The sequence below is a fragment of the Oncorhynchus masou genome, chromosome 31 (assembly GCF_036934945.1).
Source record: "Oncorhynchus masou masou isolate Uvic2021 chromosome 31, UVic_Omas_1.1, whole genome shotgun sequence".
Lineage (NCBI taxonomy): Eukaryota > Metazoa > Chordata > Actinopteri > Salmoniformes > Salmonidae > Oncorhynchus > Oncorhynchus masou.
In genome coordinates, this window is record NC_088242.1 from 89,817,091 (window position 1) to 89,844,418 (window position 27,328).

Here is a 27,328-nt window from a genome sequence, read left to right on the forward strand (position 1 = left end):
GGTCCTGCCATAGAATTACATTAGAAGAGCCATTCCAAGAAGGCTCAAGGTCATTGACCACAGATAAAATGACGTCAAATCGCGTTATATGTACAGTAGCTTTGATTGGACTGATCATGTCAACATCTTACTTTCAAAATCTTAGCTAGCAGTCATCATCATGAATCAAGCTGACAATCTACTGGCAAATCCTTTTAAATCCTTAAATCATATGAAGAGAAATAATGAAGAGAAATTATAGTTTAAAGGTATCATTGCTCATCGGCTATAAACATTACACAACAAGTTGGAAATTGTAAATTAAACAATGAGTGGTTTGGAAGGAATCTGCAAGCATTGCAAAGGAACCAATAGCCTGTTATTCAGAGGAGTGACTGTGTGTTCCCACCATCAATCCAGAGAATGCCAAACTTTGATGACAAAGTTTGATGACAAAATTTGCCCACAAAAGACCGCCTCGCCACCTTCCTCCTTAAAGGCCGTAAATGAGGCTGAATGAACTGTTTTGCTGCCAGACAAGGCTCTGTTGATAGCCAGGTGTAGCAGTGGTAAGGTATTGGGTCTGCTGTCGGGATAACTTTATGTAGGAGTTTTCTCTTCTCTTCCCCAATAAATGTATTTAGATTCTGGCCCTATTACCCACATGTATATCATTAATGCATTTAGTCACCATTTTATCTCTGCAGGCTTTATATTTGAATGCATTTCAAAGCCAGCTCTTGAAAATAGTAGTTTGGATGTAGATGGTGAAAATCTATTGAATGATACTGAAAATGCTGGTCAGGAGTTTTCTTTTAGGAAATTCACTGATAAAGAAGTCCTGGATGCTTTGTTAACATTAGGCAAAAACAAATCTACAAGGGCTGATCATTTGGAGCCTGGTCTGCTTAAGCGTGCAGCACCCTTTATTGCTGGCTTGGTAGCCTGCAGTTTTCATTTAACATTGTTATCAGGAAGTATTCCAAAAGCATGGAAACCCATATATGTGCTGTCACTGCATAAGGCTGGGACATAAATGCTCTGGACAACTATCGCCCCATTTCAATACCAACTTGTTCATTGATCTGTCAAAGGTGTTCGACACTGTTGAGCATTCTGTTTTTCTGAAGAAATCATCAAGAGTAGGCCTGGGATATACAGCCTGTTTAGGGTTTCAGAATGATCTTAGTGACAGAACTCAGATCATCTTGACAGATGGCAAAAGGTGTTCCTCAGGGTTCGATGCTGGGTCCATTATTGTTCACTTTGTATATTAATGACATAGGAAACACTGTTAATACTTGTAACATTCATCTCTATGCAGATGACACAGTTTCATATTCCTGTGCCACCCCAGTGCTGCAGGCCATTTGTGAACTTCAGCATGACCTTGATTCAATTCAAAAATCACTTACAGATCTTAAATTTGTGTTAAATACAAGTACAACCAAGCTCATGCTGTTCTCTAGGTCCCTAAATGTTGACCCTGATGACCTGTATATTTGCTTTATAAATGGAGCCCAAATTGATCTTGCTTCTCAATATAAGTACCTGTGTCACGCCTGCTTCCACTCCTCCTCCTTAGCGCTACGCACACCTGTCACCATCGTTACGCGCATCAGCGCTTCTTTGGACCCACGTGTACTCCATTACTTTGTTGATTGCTTCTTCTATATCTGTCTGTTCCTCAGTTTGATTCCTGTGTTATCATTATTGTCATTATGCATTATTGTCGTTATGTCCAGACGCTGTGCTTGTTTGTTTTATGTCAGTTATTTTTTAAATGTTCACTCCCTGTACTTGCTTCTCGTCTCCCAGCGTTTGTCCTCACAGAATGCTGACACCAATATTGGAAGCATCAGGGAGTTCTGTTTTTTATTGGTTGGTGACGTTGGGCCCGGTCCAAGGGGGCCTCAGCTGGCTCGAGAGATTTCCTTGCCTCGGCCGGCTCGACAGGCTCCCAACCCATATCATGCCTCAACGGGCTCATCGGGCTCCCACGCCTCAATGGGCTCGTCGGGCTCCCACGCCTCAGCCGGATCGTCGGGCTCCCACGCCTCAGTGGGCTCGTCGGTCTCCCAAGCCTAAGCGGGCTTGTCGGGCTCCCACGCCTCAGCGGGCTCGTCGGGCTACCACACATTAGCCAGCTTGTCGGGCTCCCACACCTCAGCCAGTTCATCTGTCTCCCATGTCTCGTCTGGCCCGTCAAGCTTTCCCAGGTGGGACGCAGGCTGGCTCAATACCCGCATCAGCGCTTCTTTGGACTCACCTGGACTCCATTGCTTTGTTGATTGCCCCTCCTATATCTATATTTTCCTCAGTTTACCCCCGTGTCAGCATTATTGTCGTTATGTTTCACTCTCCAGATGCTGTTCTTTGTTTTATGTCGATTATTTATTAAATGTTCACTCCCTGTTCTTGCTTCTCATCTCTCAGCGTCTGTCCTCACAACCTGGGTGCCTGGATTGATGACAAGTTGTCCTTCATAACGCATATAAAAAAATCTGATCCTAGATTGTTTTTTTATATAGAAATAAATCATGCCTTAGTATTAAAAATAGGAGAAAGATTGTTCAAACAAGTCTTCTCCCTGTATTGGATTTTGGGGATATTGTTTATGTGCATGCGTCAGCCTCTGTTTTAAAACCCTAGGACGCAGTCTACCATTCAGCAATACGTTTTATCATGGGGGACAATTTTAGGAATCATCATTGTAGTCTGTACAAAAATGTGGGATGGATCTCTCTGTCTGTAAGAAGAGAGCTGCATTCTCTTTTATTTATTTACAAAGCAATCTGACAGAAACTCCCTCTATATGTAACATCATTAACTAAGATAAGAATCATAAGTTACCAAACACGTTCACAGGACGGATAACACTAGAGATTCCTCCAGTCTCCACAGATTTGGGGAAGTCTGCGTTGTGTTTTTTTGCCACTAATTTGTGGAACAATATGCAGGGTTCACTGCAGTTAGATGTGCTGGTGTCACTCAGGCATTTTACATTATTGATTGAGGACCTCTATGTAGTTGAATGTGATTGCTTTTATTAAATGTACATTTTTATCGTGTTGAGTTATATTGTTTTATACACATGTGTGTTGTTTTAATATTCTGTTTTATTTTAATGTGTACAGGGCTCCCTTCTAAAAGAGAATTTTAATCTCAGTGTGATCCCTTGTTTAATTAAATTAAAACGTAGGCACTAACAGGTTGTGGGCACTGTTTGTCACCGTTATAGTGCAATTAATGTATTGTTTAGTGTTGTGTTGTATAGTGGCTTTGACGGCATGCATCCCACATTCCTTTTGCCCCACCAAGATCCATGCTAAAATTGCCACTGCATGACACACCCGCCTGCAGTTAGTATAAGATTCATTGAGATTGTGTGTTCATTAGTGGTCAATGCAGGATCAGGACCTAGGGGCAAATTTAGTGAAATAACTATGTGAAGCATGGTCTGTTGCATGACCCTGGTGTGGTAAACCACATGGTGTGCTCTGTCTTCTCCAAGGATTCCTTCCCATGTGGTCAAACCCAATAACGACTCAAAAAAGGGAGGAAAACCAGTTCGGTGTAAATTCAAGTACGGGGCTTCCAGCATTTCAAACTGTCTATGGGAGTTTTTCTCAAGGTTGGGAAAACATCTCCATCTGCTGGTTTAAGAAGCACACTTCAACCACTGTTATTTCTAAAGGCTCGTATCAATCTCCACTCCCGTTGTTTGGGAACAAATTTAAAAAGGATACATATCCTTCTGAAATGTAATTTTAGAGAAATATATGAATACATTAATGTACATTTTATTCGGTTACATATGATGCCATTTCTTAAGAGTTCAAAATCACTCTGTAGACGAGCAAATTACAAAGACTAGGTGATTGAAAATATACCTTTATTGTTGATGAACAGAGAACACAACCCGGTTATCACCACTACAGTAGGGTCTATGGCAGAAACTGGCCCTACCAGGCCCGAAACCCGTTGTACATATAATGTCGGGGCCTGTAGGGCTGGGGTCGGGTCGCAGAGCTCTAGCGTCTATGGGAGACACACCCAGTTAGGTAGACCGGAACCTACCTTTTTTCCAATGGTAAACGGCCTGAGTGAATTATCTTCATTTATCCACCATCTTTGGAAGTACTACTGTGACCATTAACTATTGGAAGATTCTCAATTGGGCAAAAGTCTGTCCCCTCCTTGACTCCTCCGTCCTCCTCTCCTCCATGACCCGGAAACTGAAAAGTGGCTACCATATGTAGGAGTGTCAATTTGTTAAAAGGTGAACGGAAGAGTGTCCTCCTCAACTCGATAGCCTCTAAAGATGGTGGATACATGAAGATGGCCCATTCAGGTCGTTTACCATTGAAGAAAATGGTCATTGACTGAATATGAAACCAGACAAAAGGAGCGAGTGAGATGTCTCGCTTCCTCTTTCATCTCTGTAGCCTCCCCGGCCGAGGAAGCACAAGGTCTCCTTCCACTGCTTAGCCGACAGGCGATTGGCCGACTGACTGATCATTTAGGAGTCATTTTCCCGGTGCATTTAGAACTATTGTTGGCCATAGACCACCAACACACTGCAAAATGTCCCACTATGCCAACAATCAGGGGTGGACTGGCCATCTGGCAGGTGGGCCTGTTGTTGTGTCTTTTGCATCTGTTATTTTATCAAATCAAATCAAATCAATTCTCTGTAATTATTTTTACGTGATTATGTATCATGTAAATGTAATTAACTACGTAGAAAGTCGGGGCACCAAATCTTCAGATTACAAAGTTATTTTAATATCTGATCAATTACTCTTCTTATTAATTAATTATTCTTTACCTCACGTTAGTCTCATTCCAAACATCGTAAATTGTTGGTTATCCGCAAGAACCCAGCCTTTACTATGAATCATCCATACACCAATTGGCTTAATCATTTATTTACTAACTAACAAAAAAAATCAGAGGAATGCGTAAACAAACAAACAGTAGACATATTTTACTAACAAGGATAGGGAAGATTCCCTAGTGGGCTAGCCGATATGACGGCTTGGTGGACAAAGGGAAGTTGGTGTGGACTGAGCAAGAGCGGGAAGGACAAAAGGGGTCACTACCCACAGTTGATAATTATATTAATTGAAATGCTAATCCTTTGCACATAACGCTAACTCATTCGGGAATAATTGCAATCAACATATATTTACGCCCAGGTGTCGTTATGATCTCTGTTGGAATCCGGTCCTTCTGCTGGAGTCAGTTCATCTGAGTCTCTTTCTCTCTCTCTCTCTGTTTCCCTGAAGATCAAAGTCTTTTGTGGTTAGAATGCATATTTCAGAGTACCATTCATAAATGTTCACATAGAATAGATGTGATTGTCGGTATTGTATTCGCATTCAAGGTTTACATAATTTTTAGCTGCAGACTAGTAATTAGTATCTAAGATTTACTCTTATTCCTTAGGGATCAATAGTCTCAGAGTATAACCATTTCCAGCCGTGAAGCCAATGCTCTACGTGGTATGGTTAAGAATTTAATAACTTTTCACAATCACAGCACACGCTGTGGGTTTGCTTAGTCTAAACTCAAAGCTGTGCCACCTCAGTTTCCATCGAGGTACACGTGGTCTGAAGAGGATTTCCTCAGGAGGGGTTTTTATTCCTAACAGTAGAAAGGGCGGTTCTATGGAGCCTGATCATGTCTGTGCTCACAGGGGCGGGCCAATGACTTAGTTCAACTTTAAGTATTTTGATGTTTGGATGAAAAACGTACCCAAATTAAACTGCCTATTTCTCAGGCCCAGAATCTAGAATATGCATATAATTGTCAGATTAGGGTAGAAAACACTTTAACGTTTCCAATATTGTCTGTGAGTATAACATAACTGATATTGCAGGCGAAAACCTGAGGAAAATCCAACAAGGAAGTGATGTTTTTCCTGAAACCTCTTTGTTCCATTGCATGCCTTCCCTCCATTTAAAGGGATATCAACCAGATTCCTTTTCCTATGGCTTCCACATGGTGTGAACAGTCTTTAGACATAGTTTCAGGCTTTTATTATACCATATTTTGCTAATAAATTAATTTTTTTGATGATGAAAATTACAGGCCTTTCTGATCTTTTTAAGTGGGAGAACTTGCACAATTGGTGGCTGACTAAATCTTTTTTTGCCCCACTGTATGTGTTTCCTGTCCTCTCTGAGGTCACCAAATGAAACACACTTGTCATACCGTCCCTTAAGTGTCCATGGACCATTCCGACCTTCTCACAAGTGGACATTTTCTTTCATATTCCCATTTTGGGGATTTAGGAGTTCGCCACATGAAATCCTTTGTTCTCTCTGCATTTTTCTCTCTGCATGACCAGGGGGAGAGAGTCTCTTCCAGGAATTTATTGCCTGAGATAACATAACCTGGGTGTAGGAGAGTGACAGAGAGGGGTAAGCCACTATCTATACCCAGAAAGGGCCATATCATGACACTGTCTCACTTGGGTATTTTGCACAAAAACTATCTGGATAATCATGGGGGCCTCAAGGGAAAAATGAGATGTGTGGGTGCCTCAAGGAAATAAATTGTGGTCCCAGTCCGTCCCTGCTCACAATCTAATCAAATGTAAATAGTAATTGTTCAACTTTCTCCCAAACTCACAGACCACAGTCCCATCAGATGGACACAAATGGCCACTATGTGTCAGGGCAAACCAACAGTAATATTTCCTAACACTCCTCATAACCTTCCATTTAAAAGGAGACAATAATTTGATTTGATCTCCAGCACCTGCTCAGTGTTGGATGTAGGCAGGCTCAGTATTGGATGTGGGTAGTGTCATGATGTGGCCCTTTCTCGGTTTAGATTGTGGCTTCCCCCTCTCTCACTCTCTCCTACACCCAGGTTCTGTTATCTCAGGTCGTAAATTTCTGGCGGAGACTATCCCCCTTTTCATGCAGAGTGAGACCAGATTTCACGTGGTCGAACTCTTAAATCCCCAAAATTGGAAAATGAATCTACATGTCCACTTGTGAGAAGGTGGGAAGGGTCCGTGGACACTTAAGGGACAGTTATGTTAAGTGTGTTTCATTTGGTTACCTCATGAAGGACAGGAAACACACATAATCTCTGAATGTGTACATTTCTCAATTATGGTGTTTGCATCTAATTCTTGTATAAAATGAATAAGTAAAGATGAAACTATTTGTGAAAGGAAGCAATATGTTAACCTTTAATTTTGAAAGAATTGTATTCCCTTTAAAGTTTAACTAAGTCATTGCCCGCCCCCGTGAGCACAGACATGATCTGGCGTCATGGAAACGCCTTTTGTATTGTTACGAATAAAAACCCCTCCTGAGGGAATCCTCTTCAGACCATGCATACCTCAGTGTAAGTTGAGGTGGCACAGGTTTGAGTACCAAGGCTAAGCTAACCCGTAGCATGAGCTGTGATTGCGAAAAGTTATTGAATTCTTAACCGTACCATGTGGAACCTTGGCTACACAGCTGGAAATGATTCAACTCTGAGACTATCGATCCCTACAAAATAAGAGCAAATCTTAGATACGAAGTATTGTACATTTCTGAATGGTACTCTGAGGTATCCATTCTAACCACAAAATACTTTGATCTTCAGGGAAACAGAAAGAGAGAGAGAGACTCGGATGAACTCTCCAGCAGACGGACCGGATTCCAACAGAGAAAACAACGTAAATATGACATACACCGTAAATATGTACTTGCAATTATTCTTGAATGAGTGGCCGTTCATGTGCGAAGGATTAACATTTCAATGTATATAATTATAAACTGTGCAATGTATCCATTTTGTCTTCCCCCCTTTGTCCACCAAGCCGTCATATCGGTTTAGCCCACTCGGGAATCTTCCCTATCCTTGTTAGTAACCAATATCTACTGTTTGTTTGTTTATGCATTTCTGTGATTATTTAGTTAGTTAGTAAATACATGATTAAGCCACGTTTGGAATGAGACCAACGTGAGGTAAAGAACAATTCATTAATAGAAGACTAATTGATCGAGTTATATTCTGAAAATTATAAATTTGTAATCTGAAGATTGATTTTTGTTCACTTGCCCCCATTGTGCTTTTTGACCTTATGTTTTTTCCCTTGATTCCCATTAATTTGCACCTGTGCCTCGTTTTCCCCTGATTGTATTTAAACCCTTTAGTTTCCCTCAGTTCTGTGCTCTGTGTTTGTATTAGTTTTCTGTGTATTCTTGTCGATTCCGGTGGACGTAATTCTGTTTTTGTTTTTTGAATCTCTTGAATTTTTGTGCTATACAGATTTGCCATTTTGTATTGAAGGACTTTCCTTTTTATAAAATACACCGTCTTAAGTATCTGCCTCATCTTCTGTTCTTCACTTCAGTTAATGATGTCAAAGACAGGTTCGATAGTAGGCTCAGTATGCTGTCCCACCACCAGATATGGTTCAGCAAGAGGCCTTAATGGCTAGACATTCTCATCTTCTGTCGGATGCTGGATATCTGATCCTCTTACCCCGTTCCCGTCCCAGTACCTCAGATTCACGTACCCATGGCATTAACCCCCTGGCTGGTTTCCACCTCCCCAATGGTTCTCAGTATTGGTATTTCTCACCCAATGTTCTCTCTCCTTTGAGCTACAACCCTCGTCGTTTCCCACCGACCGGTCTAAGATCGCTTATATCATCACCCTGCTGTCATTGGAAAAAGCCCTGGCCTGGGCTACTGCTGTGTGGGATGTAGTTCCTGCTGTGCCAGCTGTTTGCTGTTCAGTGTTTCAAGGCCCAAGCAGTGGTTCTGAAGAAACAGCTTTCCACCAAGGTTGGCGAGCGTGACGGACTATGCCATCCAGTTCTCAAGGTGGCAATAACAACGAGGCGCTACGGTGTGTCAAAGGCAACTACAGACCCACTCGGGAACCACCGTATCCCCTTCTTTCTTTTCTCTCCAAAAGTCCCCACCTTTATCCTCGCTCTCCACCGGAACCCATGCAGATTGGACGCATCTCCCAGGCTGAGAGAGACCGCCGGATGAGGGAGCGACGCTGTCTATATTGCGGCAAACCGGGCCATTTCCATTCCACGTGTCCCGGGCTCCAGGGAATGTCCCGTACAGACCGGGGGGAACTTAACGAAACATCCAAATCAGTCAGGTTTCCTGGGACAGACAAGCCTTGGTAGTCTGGAGCCGCAGGTTCATGGATGGTGTCTGAAGGAGACTGCTCTTCTCTGTGAACCCATGAGGGTCACTACATTGGATGGAAGCCCTTTGGGATCTGGACTTGTCACTCATGTCACTACCTCCTTGCACCAGGAATTGATGAACTTTCATTTGATCTCCTGTTCCGAGTTCCCTCTCGTCTGCTTCACAGCCATCCTCACATCGACTGGTCTGTGGGCACTATCAAGCAGTGGGGTCCTGCTACTTGTATTTTCCAGAATTCCCAGTCCTCTTTAGAATCCATCGACCTGACCCGAGCTGTTACCTTCAAACTGGTGTTTAGCAAACCCACCATGCTACCACCCCATAGACCTTACGATTGCCCCATCGACCTGTTTCCGGGCACTTGCCCCCCAGGGGTCGGATCTTTTCCCTATCTCCACCCGAGAGCTGCTATGGCATACTCATCAAGGACGCTCTGGAAGCAGGCCTCACGCGTCCATCCACCTCCCGGATTTTTTCTTTGTGGCCAAGAAAGACGGTGGATTACGTCCTTGCTACCGGGGACTCACCATAACCGTCCGTAACCGTTACCCGCTACCCCTTATGGCCACAGCCTTCGAGCTGCTCCAGGAAGCAGTTGTTTTCACTAAGCTTGACCTGCGGAACGCATCTGTGCGGATCAGACCTGGTGACGAGTGGAAGACCGCTTTCAACACGCTCTGGTCCTATGAATACTTGGCTCTGCCCACCAACGCCCCAGCGGTGTTCCAAGCGCTCATAAACGATGTGCCTAGGGATATGCTTAACATATTTGTGTTCGTTTACCATCCTCATCTTTTCGATGAACACACTAAGCATGTCAGACAAGTACTCAAACGCCTCCTGGACAGCCATCTGTACGTTAAGCCGGAAAAATGTCCATTCATCCCGAGTACAATTCCTGGGATTTGTAGTGGAACCCGGTCAAGTCCAAATGGACCCCAGGAAGGTAGGGGCGGTAGTGGATTGGCCCACCCCCTCCGTTAAGGAAGTTCAGCGTCTGGTTCATCAAGACTTCAGCTTGGTGGCAGCCCCTCTCTCAGCTTTAACCAAGGGTGGCAATGCAAGGTTTTTGTGGGGAAGAGAAGCTGAGACGGCCTTCAAAGGACTCAAGCAGCGCGTTCTCTCTGCTCCCATCCTGATACTACCGACTACGGATTAACCATTTGTGGTGGAGGTAGACGCATCAGAGGTTGGTGTTGGAGCTGTCCTGTCTCAGAGGGGTGAAGACAAGAAGCTTCATCCGTGCTCTTCTCACACCGGCTCCCCGACTGAGAGGAACTACGGATCTGAACCCGTTAAGATGGCATTGATCACTGGCGCCATCAAGTGCTTACGGACCACAAAAATCTGGACCAGCAGGCTCTCTAGACAAGCTAGATGTCTCTTTTCTTCTCCCAGTTTATCCTCACCTATCGCGCGAAGAATCTCAAACCGGATGCCCTGTCCCGAGTCTACGCCCTGCCATTCGAGATGACACGGACATGCCTGTCCTTCCTGCTGCTAAGATTGTGTCTCCGATCTCGTGGCAAGTTGAGGATACCGTGAGACGTGCTCAAGCTAGCGAACCGGACCCGAAAGGAGTCCTGCCAATCCCCCAAGGCAGTGAGGACTCAGGTCCTTCTGTGGGGGCACTCCTCTCGCCTCCCTGTCATCCGGGCGTTCGCACCTGCTTCATCCAGCGTATTCTGGTGGCCTACCATAAGAGAAGACGTTGCCACTTTCCCCTGCCTGTGCTGCCAGGGCAAATCTTCTCACCTCCGCCCTCAAGGACTCCTTCACCCTTTACCTGTTCCCCACAGACCCTGGTCCCATATCTCATTGGACTCCATCCCATGGCAATACTACTATCCTAGTCATAATCGACAGGTTTTCAAAGGCGGCCAGGTTCGTCCCTCTGACTCTGCCAAGGAAACGGCTCAGTTGGTTATTAATCATGTGTTCCGAGTCTTCGGCATTCCTCAAGATATGGTTTCTGACAGAGGTCCCCAGTTCGCCTCAAGGTTTTGGAAGGCCTTCTGCCAACTCATGTTCTGCCAGTCTATCTTCAGGGTACCATCCGGACCAACGGCTGAATCAAGAGCTCCACCCTCCGATGTATGACTCGTGACAACCCGTCCACATGGTCATCCTTTATTGTTTGGGCCGAATACGCTTGCGCTCCTCCTCCACTGGTATGTCCCCGCACGAGTGTCACAATTGTTCCCGGACCATCAGGTGCCTTCAGCCTTGAAGTTCGTCAGACGCTGTCGGCTTATGTGGAGGAAGACCCGTCTTAATCTTATGCGTTCCTCACAGAGGTACCAACCAAGGCTCGCCGTCCCGGGCCTACCCTGCGCCCGGCCAGAGAGTCTGGCTCTCCACAAGAGACTTACCACTACGGGTGGAGTCTCGCAAGCTGTCCCAGAAATACATCGGTCCCTTCAAGGTTGCCAGGAGAGTTAACCCAGTTTCTTATCGCCTACACTTACCCAGATCCCTTAAGATTAATCCCACATTTCACATTTCATTGTTAAAACCTGTTGTTTTTTCTCCCCTTGTCCCGGCAGACAGACCAGTGTCATTGGAGGCCAGCCGGCTTAACCATCGGATACTGGATTCCCGCCGGGTGCAGCGGTCCTGGCAGTATCTGGTGGACTGGGAAGGCTATGGTCCCGGGAGCGCTCCTGGGTTCCTGCCAAAGACATCCTGGACCCTGACCTCATTCGTCTTCCCCTCCACCCTGAGAGAGCTGGTAGGAACGTCAGGAGCCGTTCCTAGGGGGATTCTGTCAGGATTTGGCAAGGGTTGTTCCGGGTTTTGGTCACTAGATGCCCCCATTGTGCTTTTTGACCTTATGTTTTTTCCCTTGATTCCCATTATTATTTGCACCTGTGCCTCGTTTTTCCCTGATTGTATTTAAACCCTTAGTTTCCCTCAGTTCTGTGCTCTGTGTTTGTATGTTAGCACCCAGCCCTAGTGTTCTGTGTATTCTTGTCTTCCGGTGGACGCTCTTGTGGAATTCTGTTTTTGTTTTTTGAGTATCTCTTGAGGCTATACCTACCACCTTTTGGATTTGCCATTTTGTATTGAAGGACTTCTCCTTTTTACTTTATTAAATACACCGTCTTAAGTACTGCTGTGTCTGCCTCATCTTCTGGGTTCTGCTGACTATTCGTTCAGTTGGTTAAGTGACTGATTTAGATGCCTGACAAAGATTTTCATTGGTAAAGTGGCATGTTCCACGTAATAATAATGACAGAGAATTGATTTGATAAAATAACAGTCTTCACTTTTAATGATGTCAAAGACACGACAGTAGGCTCAGTATTAGATATGGGTCGGCTCAGTATTGGATATGGGTCTGCTAGTATTGGATGTGGTTAGGCTTAATATGGGTAATTGGATGTAAATTGGATGTAGATAGTAAGAATTTGGGGTGAGCTTTTGTAACTTCTCAAGGAATATATTCTCTGTTGGACTGTGATATAATGATGGATAATATTGGACCCCTGTTATTATGTCTGCACCCAAAATGTTGGGGTTCAATTTGGCAAAACTATTTTCCTATAATAATGAATCTGACCGGTGAATGGTAGGATTTAAAGAAATTGATCCAGAATTGACATTGATCAATGGGAGAAAAGCCTAAGGAAACTGGTTCGGGGGAATCTAAGGAAATTGATTCAGAATTGACATTGATCAATGGGAGTAAAACCTAAGGAAACTGGTTTGGGAGAATCTAAGGAAATTGATCCAGGGAGTAAATCTAAGGAAACGGATTTACATTAAATGCTAGTCATAATATGTCTATAATTAAATACAAGCACAATATGTACTGTATAGCCAATTTCAGACATGAGAGGAAGTGAATTGAAGGATAGAGCATGTTTAATGAAGTTGGTAGAAGTAAGTGAGAAGGTTGAAGGTAATTACAGGCATGTGACTGTAATTATTTGGTTTGTATTAGGACAGGTTGAGTATAGGGAGAAAGTGATTGACCAGTGGTGGAATTGTGGAATGGTGTCAGTTAAGAGACGTCGTTGGATAAAGAGTGATTAAGTAATAAAGGTGCATATAATGGTTTACGAGAGTTTTGATTTAGTAACAATAAAAAAATGGAGAGAACCCCAAAAATTGAGGTTATTCGGTGTAATAATACAGGACTAAGAAAACTATTTGAAATTATGTGTGGTAAACCCTCAGAGAGTACCGATAAACCGCTGTCCCCTCCCCCAGCTCCTCCTACACAGCCTCAATCACCACCACCAGTGGTTTTGTATCATCCACTGAAAATAGAAGCCCTAACAGCAGTGTTACACCGCTACCCTGCTTGAGTAGATTAGACCAAAATGACATCCTGTGTTATGACTGATGGTTTAGATGCCCATGGTTTCTCGAGCAGAATGACTTATATTTCAAGCACTCTGGAATGGCGTCTGATGCAGAGGGAGTTAACTGCCCCCTGGTATCAGTATATGTGTGTGGGTTACCAAAGAAGGTCTTTGAGCTACTCAAACAAATGACTCCAGGTTGGCAGGCTAAAACCCTACTGGAATTATTATCCTAGCTCAGCATTAGATGGAAAATATTAAGGATAAATCCACCAAAATGTACTGTGGATTACAGGCAGCTCAGCTGCAGGTTTACACGGAAGGGGCTTTTCAACCTGGGGGCCAATCCAGGGGTCGTGGGCACGGGCGGAGTGACTGGGTGGCAACAACGGAGCAGCCAGAGGGGATAGAAGTAGAGATAATAGGAGTAGAGATAATAGGAGTAGGGATAATAGGAGTAGAGATAATAGGAATAGGGATAATAGGAGTAGAGATAATGAGGGCTGTTTCTTTTGTCACAACCCCACCCACTCAAAAAATGAGTGTCCAAGTAGATTGGAACCGCAAAGAAGAGGATACAGATCAGAATAGGGACTGTAATGCTCCGGGTGTCGTGGGTGTGGAGTCAGACGCAGGAGACAGAGAGTGCAAGGCTGTGCTCTTTTAATGCACCAACGCACCACAGGGTGCTCACAATAATAACGGCCCCAAATACGGGGAATGAGAAAGGTACAACTGAAATTTCACGACCAGGAACAAACACGTTCCTCTACATTGGAGCCGAAGGTTATAATCATTAATCCCGCACGACAACCAGGCGGGCTGGCTGTCTAATAAAGACAAACTAATCATTCGCCAACAGGTGCTACCAATAAACATACAAGGAGGGGGAGGAAAGACAATCAGTGGCAGCTAATAGGCCGGTGACGACGACTGCTGAGCGCCCCCTGACTGGGAAGGGAACCCACCCTCGGTCGGACTCGTGACAGTACCCCCCCCTGACGCGCGGCTCCCGCAGCACGCCGACACCGGCCTCGAGGTCGCCCGGAGGACGAGGTGCAGGGCGATCCGGATGGAGGCAATGGAAATCCCTCAACATGGATGGATCCAAGATGTCCCCCACCGGTACCCAGCACCTCTCCTCCAGACCGTACCCCTCCCAGTCCACGAGTTACTGCAGGCCCCTCATGTCCAGGACCCCTCGATGTCCAGAGGGGGGGGAGGGATCTCCGGCACCTCACTGTCCTGCAGGGGACCAGCTACCACCGGCCTGAGGAGAGACACATGAAACGAGGGGTTAATACGATAATAGGAAGGGAGTTGTAATCGATAACACACCTCGTTTATTCTCCTCAGGACTTTAGAGGGCCCTACACACTGCGGACCCAGCTTCTGGCAGGGCAAGCGGAGGGGTAAGTTTCGTTTCGAGAGCCAGACCCTGTCCCCCGGTACAAACACGGGGGCCTCACTGCGGTGGCGGTCAGCACTCCTCTTCTGCCGTCCACTCGCTTGTTGTAGAGATTCCTGGACGGCCCTCCAGGTCTCCTTGGAGCGCTGTACCCATTCCTCCACCGCAGGAGCCTCGGTCTGGCTCGGATGCCATGGTGCCAGGACCGGCTGGTATCCCAACACACACTGAAAAGGGGACACGTTAGTAGAGGAGTGGCGTAGTGAGTTCTGGGCCATTTCAGCCCAGGGAATGTATCGTGCCCACTCCCCTGGCCGATCCTGGCAATACGACCGCAGAAACCTACCCACCTCCTGGTTCACTCTCTCCACCTGCCCATTACTCTCGGGATGATAACCGGAGGTCAGGCTAACAGAGACCCCCCAAACGTTCCATGAAAGCCCTCCATACCCAAGACGTGAACTGGGGGCCCCGATCAGAAACGATGTTCTCCGGCACCCCGTAGTGCCGAAAGACATGGGTGAATAACGCCTCCGCAGTCTGTAGGGCTGTAGGGATACCGGGCAACGGGAGGAGACGGCAGGACTTAGAGAACCGATCCACACTAGAACCGTGGTGTTTCCCTGAGACGGCGGAAGATCGGTCAGGAAATCTACGGATAGATGTGACCATGGCCGCTGTGGAACGGGGAGGGGTTGTAACTTCCCTCTAGGAAGGTGCCTAGGAGCCTTACTCTGGGCGCACACCGAACAGGAGGAGACATAACCCTTAACGTCCTTAGCCAAAGTAGGCCACCAATACCTCCCCTGAAGGCTCCCCACTGTCCTCGTCACCCCAGGGTGACCCGAGGAGGATAGGACGTGAGCCCACCGAATCAGTTTGTCCCGAACACCAAGCGGCACGTACCTTCGCCCCGCCAGACACTGAGGAGGCGCAGGTTCCGCCCGTAATGCCCGCTCGATGTCCGAGTCCACCTCCCATACCACTGGTGCTACCAGCTTTGAGGCGGGAAGGATGGGAGTAGGTTCGGTGGACCCATCCTCCATGTCGTAAAGGCGGGACAATGCATCAGCCTTGACGTTCTGGGAGCCTGGTCTATAAGACAAAGTAAACCGGAACCGGTTAAGGAACCGTTAAGTCTCCTAGCTGCCCGAATATACTCCAGATTCTGGTGGTCAGTCCAGATGAGAAAGGGGTGCTTAGCCCCCCTAAGCCAGTGTTTCCACACCTTCAGAGCTCTAACCACCGCTAGTTAACTCCCGGTCCCCCACATCATAGTTACGCTCCGCTGGGCTGAGCTTCCTTGAGAAGAAAGCGCAGGGGCGGAGTTTTGGTGGCGTACCCGAGCACTGTGATAGCACGGCACCCACTCCAGCCTCGGACGCGTCCACCTCCACTATGAATGCTAGAGAGGGGTCCGGATGTCCCAACACGGGTGCATCAGTGAACAGCGCCTTCAACTTGTTGAAAGCTCCGTCCGCCTCTGCTGACCACTGCAACCGCACCGGGCCCCCCTTCAGCAGTGAGGTGATGGGAGCCGCTATCTGGCCAAAACCCCGGATAAACCTCCGGTAGTAGTTGGCAAAACCCAAAAAACGCTGCACCTCCTTTACCATGGTCGGAGTCGGCCAATTACGCACGGCCCTAATGCGGTCACCTAATGAAACCACCCTCGGTCGGACTCGTGACAGGGACGCCCCTCAGGGGAAACAACATATTTAATACAGCAATACCCACAGATAAAATAAGACCAATATAGCCCAAACATTATGGTAAAAATACAAGGGAAAGAAATTCCGTTGTTGGTAGATACGGGAGCCACTACATCCACTTTTGGTAAAGTTACAGGACTTGACCGACCCCTAACCAGCAAAACTATAAACGCTTATGGGATTTCCTGAAATAGGACCAATTCTTGTTGAACATGATTTTCTGTATTCACCCCCTCAACCGCTTAGATTCTAAACCAATTTGTGAGTAGGCAACATTGAAAGACAGTGATGAAGACAGTCAAATTGAAAGATTCATGGTACTATCAGTCATCAAATTTAATGTGTGCTGACAGTATGCGAATGGTAATATGTTATTCGTGGCTTTCAGATAGCACTCTGATAATGCAATATCTTAGTAATTTGAAGGATGGTAATATAGGCATAGTACTCCCGAATATTGCATTTTTAGGACTGATTAAGATGTAGACTAAGTACATGTTTAGTTTTTCTTCAAGGTCCACTACCACGTTTCCTGATGAGTTCAACAATGATTCTGTCTCTCCCTTTGAAATTCTTCCTGAGACAGATGCCTTGGGAGAGCCGTTAGTAAAACTCGGCAGTACTTGGCTGTTACGGGAGCACCCAAATTAAGTAAGGCCTAGCCATTTGTTTGTTGTTGCCCTTTCATTTTTGCCACACCCACACACCAGCATACACACACACAAGCCCCTCATTTATACTTAAGAATATTTGTTAGTGGTGTTAATACCATGCCTGATTTATCGTGTGGGGTTTTTCTCTTTGGGTTTAGTAGGTTCTGCACGGTGAGGAAGGACGCTCCTTAAAGGGCACCCAAATAAAATGACTTGCGAGAAGGAGAGAGACAGGGTGCTACCACTAAAGGAGAGAGACAGGGTGCTACCACTAAAGGAGAGAGACAGGGTGCTACCACTAAAGGAGAGAGACAGGGTGCTACCACTAAAGGAGAGAGACCACTAAAAGGAGTGCTACCACTAAAGGAGAGAGACAGGGTGCTACCACTAAAGGACAGAGAGAAAGACAGGGTGCTACCACTAAAGGAGAGAGACAGGGTGCTACCACTAAAGGAGAGAGACAGGGTGCTACCACTAAAGGAGAGAGACAGGGTGCTACCACTAAAGGAGAGAGACAGGGTGCTACCACTAAAGGAGAGAGACAGGGTGCTACCACTAAAGGAGAGAGACAGGGTGCTACCACTAAAGGAGAGAGACAGGGTGCTACCACTAAAGGAGAGAGACAGGGTGCTACCACTAAAGGAGAGAGACAGGGTGCTACCACTAAAGGAGAGAGACAGGGTGCTACCACTAAAGGAGAGAGACAGGGTGCTACCACTAAAGGAGAGAGACAGGGTGCTACCACTAAAGGAGAGAGACAGGGTGCTACCACTAAAGGAGAGAGACAGGGTGCTACCACTAAAGGAGAGAGACAGGGTGCTACCACTAAAGGAGAGAGACAGGGTGCTACCACTAAAGGAGAGAGACAGGGTGCTACCACTAAAGGAGAGAGACAGGGTGCTACCACTAAAGGAGAGAGACAGGGTGCTACCACTAAAGGAGAGAGACAGGGTGCTACCACTAAAGGAGAGAGACAGGGTGCTACCACTAAAGGAGAGAGACAGGGTGCTACCACTAAAGGAGAGAGACAGGGTGCTACCACTAAAGGAGAGAGACAGGGTGCTACCACTAAAGGAGAGAGACAGGGTGCTACCACTAAAGGAGAGAGGGTGCTACCACTAAAGGAGTGCTACCACTAAAGGAGAGAGACAGGGTGCTACCACTAAAGGAGAGAGACAGGGTGCTACCACTAAAGGAGAGAGACAGGGTGCTACCACTAAAGGAGAGAGACAGGGTGCTACCACTAAAGGAGAGAGACAGGGTGCTACCACTAAAGGAGAGAGACAGGGTGCTACCACTAAAGGAGAGAGACAGGGTGCTACCACTAAAGGAGAGAGACAGGGTGCTACCACTAAAGGAGAGAGACAGGGTGCTACCACTAAAGGAGAGAGACAGGGTGCTACCACTAAAGGAGAGAGACAGGGTGCTACCACTAAAGGAGAGAGACAGGGTGCTACCACTAAAGGAGAGAGACAGGGTGCTACCACTAAAGGAGAGAGACAGGGTGCTACCACTAAAGGAGAGAGACAGGGTGCTACCACTAAAGGTGCTACCACTAAAGGAGAGAGACAGGGTGCTACCACTAAAGGAGAGAGACAGGGTGCTACCACTAAAGGAGACAGAGACAGGGTGCTACCACTAAAGGAGAGAGACAGGGTGCTACCACTAAAGGAGAGAGACAGGGTGCTACCACTAAAGGAGAGAGAGACAGGGTGCTACAGGAGAGTGCTACCACTAAAGGAGAGAGACAGGGTGCTACCACTAAAGGAGAGAGACAGGGTGCTACCACTAAAGGAGAGAGACAGGGTGCTACCACTAAAGGAGAGAGACAGGGTGCTACCACTAAAGGAGAGAGACAGGGTGCTACCACTAAAGGAGAGAGACAGGGTGCTACCACTAAAGGAGAGAGACAGACCACTAAAGAGAGACAGGGTGCTACCACTAAAGGAGAGAGACAGGGTGCTACCACTAAAGGAGAGAGACAGGGTGCTACCACTAAAGGAGAGAGACAGGGTGCTACCACTAAAGGAGAGAGACAGGGTGCTACCACTAAAGGAGAGAGACAGGGTGCTACCACTAAAGGAGAGAGACAGGGTGCTACCACTAAAGGAGAGAGACAGGGTGCTACCACTAAAGGAGAGAGACAGGGTGCTACCACTAAAGGAGAGAGACAGGGTGCTACCACTAAAGGAGAGAGACAGGGTGCTACCACTAAAGGAGAGAGACAGGGTGCTACCACTAAAGGAGAGAGACAGGGTGCTACCACTAAAGGAGAGACAGGGTGCTACCACTAAAGGAGACAGGGTGCTAGGGAGCTGCCACTAAAGGAGAGAGACAGGGTGCTACCACTAAAAGAGAGAGACAGGGTGCTAAAAAGGAGAGAGACAGGGTGCTACCACTAAAGGAGAGAGACAGGGTGCTACCACTAAAGGAGAGAGACAGGGTGCTACCACTAAAGGAGAGAGACAGGGTGCTACCACTAAAGGAGAGAGACAGGGTGCTACCACTAAAGGAGAGAGACAGGGTGCTACCACTAAAGGAGAGAGACAGGGTGCTACCACTAAAGGAGAGAGACAGGGTGCTACCACTAAAGGAGAGAGACAGGGTGCTACCACTAAAGGAGAGAGACAGGGTGCTACCACTAAAGGAGAGAGACAGGGTGCTACCACTAAAGGAGAGAGACAGGGTGCTACCACTAAAGGAGAGAGACAGGGTGCTACCACTAAAGGAGAGAGACAGGGTGCTACCACTAAAGGAGAGAGACAGGGTGCTACCACTAAAGGAGAGAGACAGGGTGCTACCACTAAAGGAGAGAGACAGGGTGCTACCACTAAAGGAGAGAGACAGGGTGCTACCACTAAAGGAGAGAGACAGGGTGCTACCACTAAAGGAGAGAGACAGGGTGCTACCACTAAAGGAGAGAGACAGGGTGCTACCACTAAAGGAGAGAGACAGGGTGCTACCACTAAAGGAGAGAGACAGGGTGCTACCACTAAAGGAGAGAGACAGGGTGCTACCACTAAAGGAGAGAGACAGGGTGCTACCACTAAAGGAGAGAGACAGGGTGCTACCACTAAAGGAGAGAGACAGGGTGCTACCACTAAAGGAGAGAGACAGGGTGCTACCACTAAAGGAGAGAGGGTGCTACCACTAAAGGGTGCTACCACTAAAGGGTGCTAGAGAGACAGGGTGCTACCACTAAAGGAGAGAGACAGGGTGCTACCACTAAAGGAGAGAGACAGGGTGCTACCACTAAAGGAGAGAGACAGGGTGCTACCACTAAAGGAGAGAGACAGGGTGCTACCACTAAAGGAGAGAGACAGGGTGCTACCACTAAAGGAGAGAGACAGGGTGCTACCACTAAAGGAGAGAGACAGGGTGCTACCACTAAAGAAGAGAGACAGGGTGCTACCACTAAAGGAGAGAGACAGGGTGCTACCACTAAAGGAGAGAGACAGGGTGCTACCACTAAAGGAGAGAGACAGGGTGCTACCACTAAAGGAGAGAGACAGGGTGCTACCACTAAAGGAGAGAGACAGGGTGCTACCACTAAAGGAGAGAGACAGGGTGCTACCACTAAAGAAGAGAGACAGGGTGCTACCACTGAAGAAAGTACAAAGGTTCCTTGAATTCCCTTATGGTATAAAATAATTTCCTTTCCTATGGAGTTATCAAGGGTTGTAATTCTAATTGTTATTCAGATTTTGTTTATTTTTATTTCACCGGCAGTGTTTTGTTTTGGAGGGACACATAGGGGCGACATGTAGCCTAGTGGTTAGAGCGTTGGAATAATAACCGAAAGGTTGCAAATCCCCCGAGCCGACAAGGTAAAAATCTGATGTTCTGCCCCTGAACAAGGCAGTTAACCCACTGATCCTAGGCTGTCATTGTAAATAAGAATTTGTTCTTAACTGACTTGCCAAGTTAAATAAAGGTAAAAAAAAATCACAGTATGAGTCATGTGTCCAAAGGGGGAATGTTAAGTGTTTGTAGAAAAGTACGCAATCAAATTTACTATGATAGCTGCACAAATCTGTGCCCAATGTCTTATTTTTCAAGAACACAATGCATGAAAGCAAGTACCGACCTCTTTGTCTAGCCTATCAGTCCCCCGGGGCTTTAATAAATATGTAAATTGATTTTGTTCACATGCCTGCCTGTAAAATAAAAAATATATGTTGGTAATGGTTGACAGCTATTCCAAATGTATTGAAGCCATCCCCACATCAAATGAGGAAGCAAAGACTGTGGCTAAGTGCTTGTTACAAGACATTATTACATGATTCGGTGTACCACAAAGTTTAGATAGTGATAAGGGGACACAACTTGAAGATAATGAAAGAACTACAGTGTATTGTGACATGATGCAAGTTAAGAGAAATGTGCACATACTGTTTCACCCGGAAAGTTCTGGACTTGTTAAACACTATAATGGAGTTCTGAAAAATAAAATGGCAATATATGTGTTCAAACAGGATTTACCTGGATGGACGTGCTCCCTATCGCCTTGTTTTCAATGCGTTTCTACCCAGTCTGGAAAACTGGCCTCAGTTTACATGAGGTACTGATGACCCATCCCATTAGGACCCCCCGTCACCACCAGCTGCAGTCCCAGATCTGCATCTGTTGGATGACACTATGATGAAGTACTGTATAGCTCTGACTAACTGTAATCGAGCTGTTCACTCACAGGTCTCTGCTGCCCAAACTCCCCCAGACGACCGTCGCCATCACGATCTCCAGCAAGAGGTACGACAGAGGTGAACCTGTGAATCCAGGTGGAAAGGACCACATCAGATTGCCCTAAGTGCTTACGGAAAGACACCTGGATCACTTTAAGCAAGTAGCAGAGCCAGAAGAAGATGTTACTCTTTATACACCTACAACCCAGTAGGGGCTCTCTGCTTACCCTGGGACCTGCTACAGCCCAGTAGGGGCTCTCTGCTTACCCTGGGACCTGCTACAGCCCAGTAGGGGCTCTCTGCTTACCCTGGGACCTGCTACAGCCCAGTAGGGGCTCTCTGCTTACCCTGGGACCTGCTACAGCCCAGTAGGGGCTCTCTGCTTACCCTGGGACCTGCTACAGCCCAGTAGGGGCTCTCTGCTTACCCTGGGACCTGCTACAGCCCAGTAGGGGCTCTCTGCTTACCCTGGGACCTGCTACAACCCAGTAGGGGCTCTCTGCCTACCCTGGGACCTGCTACAGCCCAGTAGGGGCTCTCTGCTTACCCTGGGACCTGCTACAACCCAGTAGGGGCTCTCTGCTTACCCTGGGACCTGCTACAGCCCAGTAGGGGCGCTCTGCTTACCCTGGGACCTGCTACAGCCCAGTAGGGGCTCTCTGCTTACACTGGGACCTCCTGCAACCCAGTAGGGGTACTCTGATTACCCTGGTACTCTCAGCCATTGGGGCTGTGGGCATCCTCTGGGTGGTAGCAGACTTTGATCAAGAGGCAGCTGAACATACTAGTAAGCTCTCCCCGACCTCTCTGCTCCAATGAGAACCAGTTTCCTCAGGGGGATGACCACACTGACCTAAACCTGCACCCTGGTGACCCCGCCTACCTGAAGAGAAGAAAAAGAGGACATGAACATTAGGGGAGTTGTGGAGTGTTACCAGGCAGTGCTGAGACTATAGCATCAGATGGTTGGATTTGTGGATTGTTACCAGACAGTGCTGAGACTATAACATCAGATGGTTGGATTTGTGGATTGTTACCAGACAGTGCTGAGACTATAACATCAGATGGTTGGATTTGTGGATTGTTACCAGGCAATGATGAGACTATAACATCAGATGGTTGGATTTGTGGATTGTTACCAGACTGTGGTGAGACTATAACATCAGATTGTTGGGGTTGTGGAGTGTTACCAGGCAGTGCTGAGACTATAACATCAGATGGTTGGATTTGTGGATTGTTACCAGACTGTGCTGAGACTATAACATCAGATTGTTGGGGTTGTGGATTGTTACCAGACAGTGCTGAGACTATGACATTACTGGCGATACCCCTCTGTGCTTATGAAACATTTTTATGGTCCAAAGCAGGTAATCTTACAGAGAGAGAACTTGATTGGGTGGAGAACAAGGTTTTCAATATGAGAAGATTTGATTTGAATAATCCCACCTGTCTGCCCAAGCAACCCATCACCCTGGCCTACTCTCCCCCAGGTTACGTGTTATATAGCTAGAGGAACCGGTCTCCAGTTGGGGGAAAGGCAGTGTAAGTAAAACCTCTCTGTCTACAATAACATAACCCTGCCCACAATAACATAACCCTGCCCACAATAACATAACCCTGCCCACAATAACATAACCCTGCCCACAATAACATAACCCCGCCCACAATAACATAACCCCGCCCACAATAACATAACCCTGCCCACAATAACATAACCCTGCCCACAATAACATAACCCTGCCCACAATAACATAACCCTGCCCACAATAACATAACCCTTCCCACAATAACATAACCCTGCCCACAATAACATAACCCTGCCCACAATAACATAACCCTGCCCACAATAACATAACCCTGCCCACAATAACATAACCCTGCCCACAATAACATAACCCTGCCCACAATAACATATCCCTGCCCACAATAACATAACCCTGCCCACAATAACATAACCCTGCCCACAATAACATAACCCTGCCCACAATGACATAACCCTGCCCACAATAACATAACCCTGCCCACAATAACATAACCCTGCCCACAATAACATAACCCTGCCCACAATGACATAACCCTGCCCAACATAACATAACCCTGCCCACAATAACAAAACCCTGCCCACAATAACATAACCCTGCCCACAATAACATAACCCCGCCCACAATAACATAACCCACCCCACAATAACATAACCCCGCCCACAATAACATAACCCTGCCCACAATAACATAACCCTGCCCACAATAACATAACCCTGCCCACAATAACATAACCCTGCCCACAATAACATAACCCTGCCCACAATGACATAACCCTGCCCACAATAACATAACCCTGCCCACAATAACATAACCCTGCCCACAATGACATTACCCTGCCCACAATAACATAACCCTGCCCACAATAACATAACCCTGCCCACAATAACATAACCCTGCCCACAATGACATAACCCTGCCCACAATAACATAACCCTGCCCACAATAACATAACCCTGCCCACAATAACATAACCCTGCCCACAATGACATTACCCTGCCCACAATAACATAACCCTGCCCACAATAACATAACCCTGCCCACAATAACATAACCCTGCCCACAATGACATAACCCTGCCCACAATAACATAACCCTGCCCACAATAACATAACCCTGCCCACAATAACATAACCCTGCCCACAATAACATATCCCTGCCCACAATAACATAACCCTGCCCACAATAACATAACCCTGCCCACAATAACATAACCCTGCCCTCACTGTTGACAAATGGAACATTCCCTCTTAACATGTCATTGGGAATACGTTATGAACTGAAGAATGTCAGTGTGTATGCTAAACCTACTTCCTCAGTAAATTGAACTATGTAAAGTATGTGTGTAGGGGGAAAGTGTACTATTATCAGCCTACAAATTGGTCAGGGTCCTGCTATGCTTCCTATGTTGTTCCCGCGGTGCGTGCTACCCCAGTACCCCCAAATCCCCCTCTCTTTCAATTGTATAAAAGGACCATTGTAGTTGGCCCTGCAAAATGTTTTTTTCTCCGCATTAATTCCAAATTATGGCATGACTTCTGTGATTGATTCCATTCAAGAACTGGCCAATGAAGTAGAAAGAATGGTTAATGCTACTGCCACTGCTTTGGAAGAATTAACTGCTGAACTTGTTGCTCCACATACATTGGTTTTACAAAATAGATAGGCTTCGGATATTCTCCTAGCATATAAGGGAGGGGTGGTGATGGGGACAGAATGTTGTACTTTCCGGATTCCTCTAATGGGGTTTCTGAGTCTGTTGCAACTATCAGATACTGTAGGTGGTAGCCACTGTAAACAATCTAGATAACAATTGGGGTTGAGATCTGTTTGCATGGGGAACATTGGAACTCTCATGTTGCATGGTCTACTAAACCTGGTTGGAGTCCTTGTGCAATCATTCTGTCTGTTCTCATGCCTGATGGCATTGGTGAGGAGATTATGTGAAACGGCAGTATCTCCTCCTCCCCAGATGGTCATGCCCACAGAAGTCAACTTGAATGACCTGATGGATCTCGTCAGTGTTTCACCCTTTATTGGAGATCCAAATTGCCCTATTGGATATGATATTGCCTACTGCCAGCGACATGACCTCGATCCCTATGAATAAAATAAAATACTACTTTATTTGTCATATGCGCCGAATACAACAGGTGTAGACCTTACAGTGAAATGCTTAACCAACAATGAAGTTTTAAGAAAAAAAGTGTTAAGAAAGTATTTACTAAAATAAACTGAAGTTTATAAAACACTTTTTAAAATAAATGATAATAATAATTAGGAGCAACAACAAAATAACAGTAGCAAGGCTATATACAGGGAGTACCGGTATAGAGTCCAAGTGAGGGGGCACTGGTTAGTTGAGATAATTGAGGTAATATGTACATGCATTTTGAGGTAAAGTGACTATGCATGGAGAATAAACAGATAGTGGCAGCAGCGCACAAATGGGGGATGGGGTGGGGACAACACAAATGGGGTGGGGGATGGGGTGGGGACAACACAAATAGTCCAGGTAGCCATTTGATTAACCGTTCAACAGTCTTATGGCTTGGGGATAGTAGCTGTTAAGAAGCCTTTTGGACCTAGACTTGGCACTCCGGTACCGCTTGCCGTGCGGTAGCAGAGAGAACAGTCTATGACTAGGGTGGCTGGAGACTTTGACAATTTTTGGGGCCTTCCTCTGACACCGCCTTGTGTAGAGGTCCTGGATGGCAGGAAGCTTGGCCCCAGTGATGTACTGGGCCGTACTCACTACCCTCTGTAGTGCGTTGTGGTTGAAGGCAGAGCAGTTGCCATACCAGACGGTGATGCAACCAGTCAGGATGCTCTCGATGGTGCAGCTGTATAATTTTTGAGAATCTGAGGATGCATGCCAAATCTTTTCAGTCTCCTGACGGGGAGGGTGGTATTTAGTCTCAGGGTCCATAGCTTAGTGATGAGCTTTGAGGGCACTATGGTGTTGAATGCTGAGCTGTAGTCAATAAATAGCATTCTCATGCATGTGTTCCTTTTGTCCAGGTGGGAAAGGGCAGTGTGGAGTGCAATAGAGATTGCATCATCTGTGGATCTGTTGGGTGGGTCTAGGGTTTCTGGGATAATGGTGTTGATGTGAGCCATGACCAGCCTTTCAAAGCATTTCATGGCTGCAGATGTGAGTGCTATGGGTTGGTAGTCATTTTGGCAGGTTACCTTCGTGTTCTTGGGCACAGGGAACCCCCCTTTTCCCCAGATTGTTATTATTAAGTTATCTTTCAGTAGTCCCATTCAGACCACTCCTTGCTGTGTTAAATGTCCATGCCAATTTCCTAGAAACCAGAAAGCTTTAAGTTCCATCTGACAACAGCTCTGATATATCATGTATTGTGATGCTTATGGTTTCCATGGCAACAGATGGGGAATTGTGGTGGCTGAATTTAGGGTGAACTGTTGTAACTTTTTAAGACATACGTTCTGTGTTGAACTGTGATGTTATGCCTTTCATAGTCCTGTTATATCTACATCCTAATGTAACAGGTGTAAAATATACTTGGTGTATTTCACCAAAAATCCCTCAGATTTATTTAAATGTATTATTTTAAGGTTATTTTGAGATATATTACATTACTTACAAGAGTGAACTATTTTATTGTATTTATTTTCTAATATTGTGTTAATGCTGTGATGTCATCAATGGGAGCCATGCTCTTACTCCTCAGTTTGCTCAGAGCGTGATGAGGAGAGGTATGTGTTATGTATGCTCCAGCCTTTTGAATGCACATGTTCACAAATGCACAGGAAAAGACAAGCAAAAGTTATATCGTCATTGATTTAATGTTGCATTGCTGTTTATAGGAATATATAGTAATGTGAATG